Source organism: Pelophylax lessonae (assembly GCF_965119305.1).
Source record: "Pelophylax lessonae genome assembly, chromosome: 7".
Classification (NCBI taxonomy): Eukaryota; Metazoa; Chordata; class Amphibia; order Anura; family Ranidae; genus Pelophylax; species Pelophylax lessonae.
This window is the reverse complement of record NC_138774.1, coordinates 98,995,658-99,008,895: the sequence shown is the minus strand read 5'-3', so window position 1 is coordinate 99,008,895 and position 13,238 is coordinate 98,995,658. Positions and strand designations below refer to the sequence as shown.

The 13,238-nt window shown below is 42.7% G+C and overlaps 1 protein-coding gene across 1 annotated transcript in view; it reads right to left on the bottom strand.

The window, feature by feature from the left end:
• CCDC9 (coiled-coil domain containing 9) overlaps positions 1-13,238 on the bottom strand; it is a 134,489-nt gene that overhangs the window by 18,535 nt on the left and 102,716 nt on the right. The gene's annotated exons all lie outside the window — the stretch shown is intronic.

The window sequence follows — 13,238 nt, the reverse complement described above, 5'->3', positions numbered from 1 at the left end:
CTCCTATCAGCTCAGAACAGGAAACTGAGGCTTCAATTCGGACAGGCTCACCAAAATTGGACAATAGAAGATTGGAAAAACATTGCCTGGTCTGATGAGTCTCGATTTCAGCAGCGAAATTCAGATGGTAGGGTCAGAACTTGGCGTAACCAACATGAAAGTATGGATCCATCCTGCCTTGTATCAATGGTTCATGCTGGTGATGTAATGGTGTGGGGGATATTTCTTGGAACACTTTGGACCCCCTAGTACCAATTGAGCACCATCTAAATGCCACGGCCTACCTGAGTATTGCTGTTGACCATATCCATCCCTTTATGACTACAGTGTACCCATCTTCTAATGGCTCCTTCCAGCAGGAAAATGCACCATGTCACAAAGTTCAAATCATCTCAAACTGGTTTCTGGTTGAACATGACAATGAGTTCACTGTACTCCAAAGACCCCCAAAGTCACCAGATCTCAATCCAATAGAGCACCTTTGAGATGTGGTAGACCGGGAGATTCGCATCATGGATGTGCAGCCGACAAATCTGCAGCAACTGTGTGATGCTATCATATCAATATGGACCAAAATATTTGAGAAATGTTTCCAACACCTTGTTGAATCTATGCCATGAAGAATTAAAGCAGTTCTGAAGGCAACAGGGGGTCCAACCCGGTACTTGCAAGGTGTTCGGTGTACCTAATATATATATATATATATTGTGACAGGAAGTCAGGTAAATCTGTGGATGTTGTCACAGACAGGAGATACACTTCTGCTTGGTTTAGACAATTCACCAATTACTATAGGGTGTTGGCTGCAAAGGCAGCAGGAAGGTGTAAAGAAGTTGAAAACCATTCAGCTATTCAGAATGAGGAAATTAAGGCCTCTATAATTTGTCCAGAGGAAGTCCTATTGATTGCTGCCTCCTGACGCTGTGTGAGTAGAGGAGGACAGTCAGATGTGTGCCTCCCGACACTGTGTGAGCATGGGAGAGGAATACCTGAGTCCTGAAGCGATGTGAAGCTGAGGAGGGTAACAAGTGTGAAGACTACTCAAGGTGAGGTCTTGGATTGTTTCTATGTGAAAAGAAATAAATGAACTAGTTCAATGTGAAGAGAAAAGGGACATGTTCAATGTGAAGAGAAAAGGGACATGTTCAATGGACATTTGTTGTGTGAAGAGAAAAAAACATGGACTATTGAGTGTCTGCTGTAGGATCAGCAAAGTCTGCCCAACAGTAGGTTGGGGACAGACTTCCTTAGATAGGTTCCTGTGTGTGAGAAGGTAGCCGCCCACAGTGGCAAGGATTTATTTTGTGTTTTATTTTATTTTGGATGTTTTTGACGCTTGCACTTGTGTGAAGAAAATTGCATGAATAAACCAAACTGTTGTTTGCAACCACTTCTCGGCTATCTCCCTGTGTAACGAACCCCCCAAAGGGGTCATCCACGCCCGCCACCGAGCTAAACCCCTCACAATATATATATACACACACACATTATATTACCAAAAGTATTGAGACATCTGCCTTTATACCCTCATGAACTTTAATTACATCCCAGTCATAGTCCATAGGGTTCCATATTGTGTTGGCCCACCCTTTGCAGCTATAACAGCTTCAACTCTTCTAGGAAGGCTGTCCACAAGGTTTAGGAGTGTGTCTATGGGAATGTTTGACCATTCTTCCAGAAGCGCATTTGTGAGATTAGGCACTGATGTGAGAGAGAAGGCCTGACTTGCAGTCTGTGCTCTAATTCATCCCAAAGATGTTCTACCGGGTTGAGATCAGGACTCTGTACAGGTCAATCAAGTTCCTCCATCCCAAACTCACTCATCTATGTCTTTATGTACCTTGCTTTGTGCACTGGTGTGCAGTCATGTTGGAACAGGAAGGGCCATCCCCAAACTGTTCCCAAAAAGTTGGGAGCATGAAATTGTCCAAAATGTCTTGGTATGCTGATGCCTTAACAGTTCTCTTCACTGGAACTAAGGGGTCAAGCCCAACCCCTAAAAAACAACCCCACACCATAATCCCCCTCCTTCAAATGATTTGGACCAGTGCACAAAGCAAGGTGCTGTTAAGGTGCAGTTCAAGAGCTTTACCACTGGAATCAATGGAGGTGGCTGAGAAGTATCGATTCCTCATGAAAGTGTGCAGTTAACTATGAAAATGCACTGCAACACGCAAATAACATATATAGGGTGTTGCTGTGCATCACTGTAATGCACAATGAACACATGCTGTAATGTGATGGAACCCTAATGTGTAATTATGCTATCATGCATGCTTTTGATTTCTGCATCTTCTATTTAAAGCGACTCTAAACAATATACTTATTCTCCAAAAATATTCCATACATATCCTTTACTTATTAGCCCTGTAATCTATTTTTCATAGTATTGTTTCTCACTGTGTTTTTCTTTCTCATTGTAATGCCTTCTGTGAGCTCCTGAACCTCGCCTTTTCCCAACCATTCATTTCTGTTTGTTTGGAACAAGCAATGTGCTCAGCTAAATGTTTCCCCTGGCTGCACCAGCCTGGAAATGGTGGATCTGAAACCAAAGTGATTAAATCATCGTCGCTTCCGGTTTCTTTGTTTACATGTGAGATAGAGGCATGGAAGTCCACCCTCTCCCGCTGCTCTCCATCCAGAAGCTGGCAGCTGCGGTCCCGAGCTCCTGGTAAGAGTGGGAGAGCCCAGGAACCACTAAGGGTGAGACCAGCAGGAGAGGGGCACCGCAGCACCCGCTCTGTGAAAATAATTAACCACTTTAGGACCGGAGGATTTTCCTGCTTTACGTCCAGGCCACTTTTTGCAACTTGGTACTGCGCGACTTTAACTGACAATTACGCGGTCATGCAATGCCGTACCCAAACGAAATTTACGTCCTTTTTTTCCCACAAACAGAGCTTTCTTTTGGTGGTATTTGATCACCTCTGCGCTTTTCATTTTTTGCGATATTAATAAAAAAAAAAGCGATAATTTTGAAAAAATAACAATATTTTTCTACTTTGACAGTTAAAAAATATCCAATATATTCAATTTTTGTCATATATTTAGGCCAAAATGTATTTAGCTACATGTCTTTCACAAAAAAAATTCGCAATGAGCGTATTTTTAACCGCTTTAAGACCGGAAGATTTTACCCCATTCCTGACGAGGCCATTTTTTGCGATTCGGCACTGCATTATTTTAACCGACAATTGCGCGGTCGTGCGATGGTGTAACCAAATTACATTTATGTCCTTTTTTTCCCCACAAACAGAGCTTTCTCTTGGTGGTATTTGATCACCTGTGCGATTTTTACTTTTTGCGCTAAAACAAAAAAAAACAAAAACAAAAAAATGCGACAATTTTGAAAAAATAACAATATTTTTCAAATTTTTTTATATGAAATTCCCCCCCCCCCCCCAAAAAAATTTAAAAATCGAAATTTTTTAACATTTTAGACCAATTTGTTTTCTGCTACATATGTTTGGTAAAAAAAAAAATCGCAATAAGCGTATTTTGATTGGTTTGCGCAAAAGTTATCGCAGCTACTAACAAGGGGAAATTTATGTCATTATTGTTTTTTTTTTTAACTAGTAATGGCGGCGATCTGGTGGCGATCTGTGATTTTTTTTGCGGGACTGCGACATTGCGGCGGACAGATCGGACCCCTAACTGACATTTTTGACACTTTTGGGGGTACCAGTGACATTACTACAGTAATCAGTGCTATAAATATGCACTGTTACTGTAATAATGACACTGGCAGGGGAGGGGTTAACTTTATTGGTGATCAAGGGGTTAATGTATGCCTGGTGCTTACTGACGTGTGTGGGGGGAGGGGACTGTGTGACACAGGCACAGATCGCAGGTTCAGATATGAATCCTGCTGAATGCTGTCTGTCACATAGGAGATCCGCCCGCTTTGTTTACACAAGCGGGCGGATTTCCTCACTTGATCCCTGACGATCGGGGAAGAGCGGCGGTGATCAAGTGAGGAAATCCGCCCGCTTGTGTAAACAAAGCGGGCGGATCTCCTATGTGACAGACAGCATTCAGCAGGATTCATATCTGAACCTGCGATCTGTGCCTGTGTCACACAGTCCCCTCCCCCCACACACGTCAGTAAGCACCAGGCATACATTAACCCCTTGATCACCAATAAAGTTAACCCCTCCCCTGCCAGTGTCATTATTACACTCCCCTGGCCCGACTCCCGCTGTGTCTGAATACAGCGGGAGCGAGCCTCCGGCGGCACGCGCACGCCACCCACAAGGGGAGGAGTCCAGCGACGTAGCTCTACGTCGCTGGACGATAACGAGCCACTTTGCCGCAGTACGCTCCATGTGAGCGGTCGGCAAGTGGTTAAGGGCTATACAGCCGCCGCATCACTTTCAAGCCAGGAGACGGCTAATTAGGCAGAGCACAAGCTGATCTTCTAGACCAGAAGATTTTCCCCCTTAATGATAATACCATTTTTTGCGATTCGGCACTGCATTACTTTAACTGACAATTGCGCGGTCGTGCGATGCTGTACCCAAATAAAATTGATGTCCTTTTTTTCCCCACAAATAGAGCTTTCTTTTGGTGGTATTTTATCACCTATCACGATTTTTATTTTTTGAGCTATAAACAAAAAAAGAACGATAATTCTGAAAAAAAAAAAAAAAACAATATTTTTTGCTTTCTGCTATAAAACATTCCCAATAAAAAAAAAATTTAAAATATAGTATTTTCATCATTTTTAGGCCACTTTGTATTCCGCCACATATTTTTGGTAAAAAAAAAATCCCAATAAGTGTAAATTGATTGGTTTGCGCAAAAGTTATCGCAGACTACAGACTAGGGCAGCGGTCACTAAATGGCGGCCCGCGGTCCATTGGCGGCCCGCGCAATGCTTCCACCCGGACCGCCACCTGTATTCTGCCCCCTCCTCACTGCGGCTCCCGGCTCACTTGCAGCCGGTGTCCTGTCGGGCCGCGAGTAGGGGCGTGACGTCACGCACGCGCCCCGCCTCCTGCTCCTGACTGATAGACATTGCGGTGTCCTGTCGGGCCGCGAGTAGGGGCGTGACGTCACTCGCGCACCCCGCCCCCTGCTCCTGACTGCGGCTCCCTCTAAGCAGGGCAGCGAGCTAGGGCGTGACACTATGTGCACGCCCCGCCCCCCTGTTCGCGGCTTTTGGACAGCTCCTGGCTCCAGGTATGTGGAGCACATTTTTAGAGGGGAATATCTGCATTTAAAAAAAAACCTCTCAAGCTTTAACAAGTGTGCAGACAAGTGGCATATTTTGTTGTGCTCATTAGAGTGCCCCATAAAAGAAACAAAATATGCCCATCAGAGTACTCCCTTGACATAAAATGTGCCCCATATTTTATGCTAAGGGACACGCTGATAGGCATATTTTATGTTAAGGGGCACGCTAATGGGCATATTTTATGTTAAGGGTCACGCTAATGGGCATATTTTATGTTGAGCGCAACGCTGATTTACACGTTTTGTTTTGCCCATCAGAATGCCCCCTAACATAAAATGTGCCCATCAGAGTGCTCCCTAACATAAAATGTGCCCATCAGCTTGCCCCTTATTTTATGTTAATGGTCACGCTGATGGGAATATTTTATGTTAAGGGGCACTCTGATGTGCATATTTATGCTGTGGTACACACTGATGGGCATATTTTATGTTAAGGGGCACTCTGATGGACATATTTATGCTATGGGGCACTCTAATGGGCATATTTTATGTTAAGAGCAACGCTGATTTACACATTTTCTTTTGCCCATCAGCGATCCCACCATCATAAAATATGCCCATCAGGGTGCCCCCTAACATAAAATGTGCTCATCAGCGTGACCCTTAACATAAAATATGCCCATCAGCGTGCCCCTTATTTTATATTAAGGGTCACACTGATGGGCAAATGTTATGCTAAGGGGCACGCTGATGGGCATATTTTATGTTAAGGGACATGCTGGTGGGCACATTTTGTTCTGCCCATCAGAGTGCCCCTAACATAAAATGTGCCCATCAGCGTGACCCTTAACATAAAATATGCCCATCGGCGTTCCCCTTATTTTATGTTAAGGGTCACGCTGATGGGCAAATGTTATACTAAGGGACACGCTGATGGACATATTTTATGTTAAGGGTCACGCTGGTGGGCACATTTTGTTCTGCCCATCAGAGTGCCCCTAACATAAAATGTGCCCATCAGCTTGCCCCTTATTTTATGTTAAGGGTCATGCTGATGGGCATATTTTATGTTAAGGGGCATGCTGATGTGCATATTTATGCTGTAGTACACACTGATGGGCATATTTTATGTTAAGGGGCATTCTGATGTGCATATTTATGCTGTGGTACACTCTGATGGACATATTTATGCTATAGGGCACACTGATGGGCATTTTTTATGTTAAGGGGTACTCTAATGGGCATATTTTATGTTAAGAGCAACGCTGATTTACATGTTTTGTTTTGCCCATCAGCGTGCCCCCTAACAAAATGTGCCCATCAGAGTGCCCCCTAACATAAAACGTGCCCATCAGAATGCCCCCCAACATAAAATGTGCCCATCAGAGTGCCCCCTAACATAAAATGTGCCCATCAGAGTGCCCCCTAACATAAAATGTGCCCATCAGCGTGCCCCCTATTTTATGTTAAGGGTCACGCTGATGGGCAAATTTTATGCTAAGGGTCACGCTCTCGGACACATTTTATGTTAAGGGGCACTCAAATGGGCATATTTTATGTTAAGAACAACGCTGATGAACACGTTTTGTTTTGCCCATCTTTCTGAGTCATATATAGCATTTATGAGTCATCATAGCACAGACTTCAGATCCGGACCTCGGCCCAAAGAAAATTTTAGCGACCGGACCTCCTTGAATTTTAATTCATTACCCCTGGACTAGGGGAAAGATTTATGTCATTTTTATTTATTTATTTATTTTTACTAGTAATGGCGGCGATCAGTGATTTTTAGCCGGACTGCGACATTGCGGCGGACAGATCGAACCCCTAACTGACATTTTTGACACTTTTGGGGGAACCAGTGACATTACTACAGTATCAGTGCTAAAAATATGCACTGTTACTGTACTAATGGCACTGGCAGGGAAGAGGGTTAACACCAGGGGGGATCAAAGGGTTAAATGTTTCCCTAGGGGGTGCTTTCTAACTGTGTGGGTGATGGGCTTATGGAATGAACACAGAGACCTGTGTTCCTAAATCAGAGGAACACAGGATCCCTGTGTTCATTGCTGACCAAACAGCGGTCTGCCGTGTTTACAACAGCAGACCGCTGTTCTGTCTCCACGGGGAGCGATCGCAGGTGCCCGGCGGCAATCGGCCTTCATTTTGGTCTATATAATTGTATATAAAATGCATTTTTTAGCTTTCCAAAAAGTGTTTCCTAGTGCTGAACTTTTCATCCAATTTCTAAATTACTGCATTTGTAAAGGAATAGTAGTGGTAAAAAAAACACTTGTGGATTTACCTACCCATTTTTTTGTATAATTCTCCTTTAAGGGGGCGTGGCAGGGGGTGTGTCCTATGCTTACATATGTTTACTAATAGGTGTCCCTCATTCTCATTTGAAAAAGTTGGGAGGTTCCTAACCTGTATACTTGCCAATTTTTAATCTGAGTCTGCATCTTAGTGTAAAGGAGCGCTCGACAACAGCTCTGAATTCTGGGAGCCGTGATGTCACCCATAGGCTTCCATAGGACAGCCCTTGTCTGTGCTCCCTCCTCTCCCCTGCAGCAGCCACTCACTGACACAGGGGAGTCTGAGCTGTAGGATCAGATGACCAAACCAAGCAGATTAACAATAGGTATGTAGTTCTTATTTATACAGGTTAGGTAGGAGGAGGGGGCAAGGAACATTTTTAAGAATAGATAAAGTTAGGTTTTTCTTCCACTTTAATATGGAATATAAATTATTAGTTATCTGCAGGGATTAACAGAGAGTTAATGGCTAATGCATTACAATGGACTAGCATACTAAAAAGAGTTATGTAACGACGCTGCACCGTGCTCCAGTCATGTAAATACTACATTATTTATTTACAGTCATTACCACAGCCACAATTAATATTTTAATACTGTATAAGAGCGTTGTCATCCATCCAATCCATTCATACTGCATGTGAGTGTTGTCATCCATCCAACCCATTCATACTGTATGAGAGTGTTGTCATTCATCCAAATTCCTGTTGACGTTTACATGACCATGCCAGTAAATTACGAGGCCTGACACAGTTTACCAGCTCTGTCTCATAAAAATGACAGATGATTGAGCAATTAACTAGAAAATAATAGACAGTTGCATGTATTTGAAGGTTTACATAGAAGTATACATCTGAAGCCCTTACCGGTCAATTGGCCTTATGAACCTTTCCTTCCCTTCTAAAGAAGAAAGCCAACCAGAAACCATATATCAGCATTTAAAAGTTCAGGTGTGCTTTTACACTAAAAAACCTGTACAAGTTCCACAAGCCCCTTGATTTCTGTTCTACCCAAAAACAAATCCCAGCTGCAACGTGGACCCGCGTTACACTGCTTGGCTCTCTCTACTGTTCTAACTGTTTTCCCCTACACTGCAGCACAGGTACAACTATCAGCTCTACAGAGAATAACAGGAGAGCTGAATCTCCTATTTCTCTCTCCAGAGTTTGCAGTTGCACCTCAACACTGCAGCACAAGCACCAAGTGGAAAAATGGGTATATACACTGTCCGGCACAGCAGAGAGAGTGAGGGAGTGTATAGTGGGTCCGTGCTGCAGCTGAGGTCTGTCTTTGGGTATAATAAATAGGATGAAGGTATGATAACCTCTTTATGGTATTTAGTACTAAAGCACTGTACCCATAGGCAGGCATATGGGGTGTGCCAGGTGTGCCTGGGCACACCCTAATCACCTCTGTGCGGTGTAGCTTCCCCCTGCTGCCCAGGTCTGTGTCATTTACTGGCAGCTTCCTTTTCTGAATGAGCACAGTTAGTGATTGGTACAGATCACTTAATGTGTTTATTCATAACTGAAGCCTAGTAAACTGTGTTTACTAGACCTCAGTTTGTGAATGAACAGGAAGCCAATCAGTACAGAGCATTTCCCATTTATTCACTGTCCAGTGCAGCTGATGCTACAAAAGGGTGGGAAATCTCTGTCCTCAGCCCCTTTCTCTTCCGCAAAAGAGAGACATCAGGGGTCTGTTTAGATCCCTGATATTCCACCAAAGTCCCCAGTGGGGCTCCTAAAAGAATTTAAAATAAAAATAGAAAACAACTGACACCATTCACTGCCCTATTGACACGTCCACGTTTTAATACATTTTTAAATGTTTGTTTACACTTGTCAAACTCACACTCCCCAACCTGGATTTCACATCAGAATAATGGAGACTGCAGCCTAATAGTGCAGCTTGATCAAAGCAGGTAAAGTGGTTGTAAACCCTTACATACACCCAGTGAAGTGTCTGGCCTCCAGTGATACAGAGGGATCAAACAAACATAAGTTATATCTGTTTATCTGCAGTTTTCATTTATCTAAATCCATTCAAAGTTCAGAATTTATGCAGATTGTCTGAGATGTCAGAAAAAGGGGTGCAGAAAGCTGAAATTACACTCTGCAGAGTTAAGGAGAGCTCTGATAGCTGATTGGACGGACGTGACACTCCCCCCTTCACACAGCCCACAGGGACAGAGCTGAGGCTGTCAATCAGCTGTAGCTCCCTCGCCTGTCACCATTTTTCTCTTGGTGTCAGGAAAACTTGTCAGAAGTGACCACTGATAGCAGAGGAACTAAGGTAGCAGACAGAAATGACACTTAGTGCTCTGGATTGAGACAATCACACACTATAGAGGGACATGCTTTGTTCTTATTTCATGTCTGAGGTTTACAGTCACTTTAACATATTCCCCTATATAGTTAAATATTAAGCTTATAAAAATATAAGAGGGAGAGCAAACCCATCAGCATCCAGTTAGGTTGATTTTTTTTGGTGAGCTTACTATTGAACAAACAGCCTATTTTCACTAAATATTATTACACTATTTACTATTGAACCATGTACTAATAATCATATACAACTCCCAAATAAGACCAAATTATCAACATATTATTTTTAATTTAACGCTGTTCTAGAAAAGACGGATCATTTAATTAAAATGTCTGGTCCAGGGATTGATCACTCATGTTACTGTCATTATTGCACCCTGGTCCTAATATGGACTGGCCCATTATCATGTCACTGTCATTTTTGCACCCTGGTCCTAGGAGGAACTGATCCATTATCAAGTCACTGTTATTATTACACTCTGATCCTAGGTGAGACTGACTTATTATCATGTCACAGTTATTATTTTACTTTGGTCCAATGAGGGACTCACCTATTTTCATGCCACTGTCATTATTATTACATTCTGCTCCTAGGAGGGCCTAACACATTGTCTTTTCCTTATCATTATTAGACTCTGGTCCTATAAGAGACTGACCCATTATGTCACTGGTTTTAGTGCACTCTGGTCCTACAAGGGACTGACTATTATCATATCATTATCCTTATTACGCTCTGTTCCTATGAAAAAAAATTACAAGTCAGGTGGCTGTCAGACCAACTGGCCACCTTTCTGGGAGGAAAGTGTGTGGGAAGGGTATTTAGGTGGTCACCCTTCTAAAAGGGTGCAACTTACTTTATGACTGTGAAGGTTTTTAAGTTGTAATCGGTCCAGTTATATGGGTAGTGGTGGAGTATCAGATCAAAGGGCGTAAAGGTGGCTGAAGGTCCATGGAATTTTGCAGGTGTCTGTTACAGTCAAGGCCAATAAGATTGGCACCCCTGCATTTCTGTAAATAATGCACCACTTTGACCAGAAAATTGTTTCAATTCGAAATGGTTAGGCATTCTCATATTTATTTATTTTGTTTGTATTGGTATAACACAAAAAAGTGGAGAAACAAAAAGCCTAAAATGGTAAAAAAGGACTGGACAAAATTATTGGCACCCTAATTGGTAGCACACGTCTTGGAAAAAATAAATGAAATCAATCGCTTCCTGTAACCATCAATGAGTCTCTTACACCTCTCTACTGGAATTTTGGACCGCTCTTCTTTTGCCAACTGCTCCAGGTCTCTGAGATTGGAAGGGTTCCTTTTCCCAACTGCTGCTTTGAGATCTCTCCTCAGGTGCTCTATTGGATTTAGATCTGGATCCATTGCTGGCCAGTTCAGTATTCTTCAGTACGTTGTCTTAAACCATTTCTGGGTCCTTTTGTACGTGTGCTTTGGGTCACTGTCCCGCTGTAAGACCCATGACCTCTGACGGAGACCCAACTTTCTGACACTGGGCCCTACATTGCACCCCAGAATTCTTTGGTAGTCTTCAGATTTCATAATGCCGTACACACAGTCAAGACATTCAGTGCCTGAGGCAGCAAAGCAACCCCAAAACATCAGTGAACCTCCACCATGTGTGACTGTAGGGACTGTATTCTTTTCTTTGAAGGTCTCATTTCTATTTCTGTAAAACAGTAGAATGATGGGCTTTACAAAAAAGCTGTATTTTGTTCCATCTGTCCACAGCACATTCTCCCAAAAGGATTTTAGCCTCCTCAGGTAAGTTTTGATCAACTTTTCTCTTTCGTCCACGTCCAGGGAGATTAGCTACAGTGCCATGTAATGTAAACTTCTTGACAATGTTGTGCACAGTGGACACAGGAACATTAGGATCTCTGAAGATGGACTTGTAACCCTAAAAAGGGATTGTTTTTTATCTTAATGCATTCTATGTATTAAGAATGTGGGGCCAGGTCTCAGCTCCGTGTCTGAATGGGCACAGGAAGCTGTGACTTGGCTCGGGTGCCCCCATAGCAAGCTGCTTGCTGTGGGGGCACTCAACAGGAAGGAGGGGCCAGGAGAAGAGAAGAGGGACCCAAGAAGAGGAGGACCTGGGCCACTCTGTGCAAAACCAACTGCACAGAGTAGGTACGTATAACATGTTTGTTATTAAAAAAAACAAAGACTTTACAATCACTTTAAAATTGTCCGTGCTTTTCTACAATTTTTGCTCTCAAATCCTCAGACAATTCTTTGCTGCTCTTTCTCTTCTCCAAGCTCCGTGTGGCACACAGAGACACACAACAGAAAGGTTGAGTCAATTTTTCACCATTTTAACTGGTTGCCGGTGTGATAGCTATATTGTCAGCACCTGTTATTGATACAGGTGAGTTTAATTACAAATTACATCAGCATCACAAACTTGGTATTCAATTATTTTTTACAATTTTGAGAAGGTGCCAATAATTTTGTCGAGTCGATTTTTGGAGTTTTGCGTGAAATGTGTCAGAGATTTGGCATTTTGTTTCTCCACTTTTGTGTCATACCAATACAAACAAAATAAATAGACATGAGAATGCCTAAGGCTGTATTCACACTTGAGCGTAGCGTTTTCGCAAGTTTTTTTACCACGATTTTACAGCAATTTTTACCGCGATTTTTTCAGGCGTTTTTGGAGGCAGGCATTGACATCTATCAAAAACGCTGGTAATCAGCCCAAAAAGAAGCTCATGTACTTTTTTCAGCTACAGGCGTTTTGCAAAATGCTCAGATGTGAACAGGGGCCATTTAAATGAATGGGGTTTTACTTGTTGGGCGTTTTGGAACGTTTTTTTTAGCGTTTTTGGAGCTGAAAAACGCTCAAAAACACCCAGGTGTGAATGGAGCCTTAACATTTGTAATTGCAACATGTTTCTGGGCGAATTGGTGCATTATCTGACAGATATGCAGGGGTGCCAATATTTTTGGCCATGACTGTAGGTGTTTTGGTGACTGTTGATTCTAGGATATGGCAACTGGTCATGATTCAAAAAATGGCAGTCATCAGTCTATAAAGAGGGTGAGTAGCCTTTCTCTAAAAAACCCAGAGCGTGCTTCCACAAATTGCTTGAGGGTATGCCCCAAATGTACAAATCAACACCCCGCTGATTTGGCAGCTGCATAGACACAGCCATCTTCATTACGTCCTTTAATGTGACAATTTTGGGGATAGAGGAAGGTATGCTCTTTATGTTTCTAACAACCAGTCACCCTCACTTCTTACCAGACTGACTCAGACTGTTCTAATCTACCGTGTCCTACAGAAATAAATAGATCCAGGGATTATGTACTGTCTGCCGTTCACTTTATAATACCCATAACACAATATAATACTGATAAAAGAAATGATAGAGGGGCTGTCTACTTTCTTATTCCTTTTTCTTCT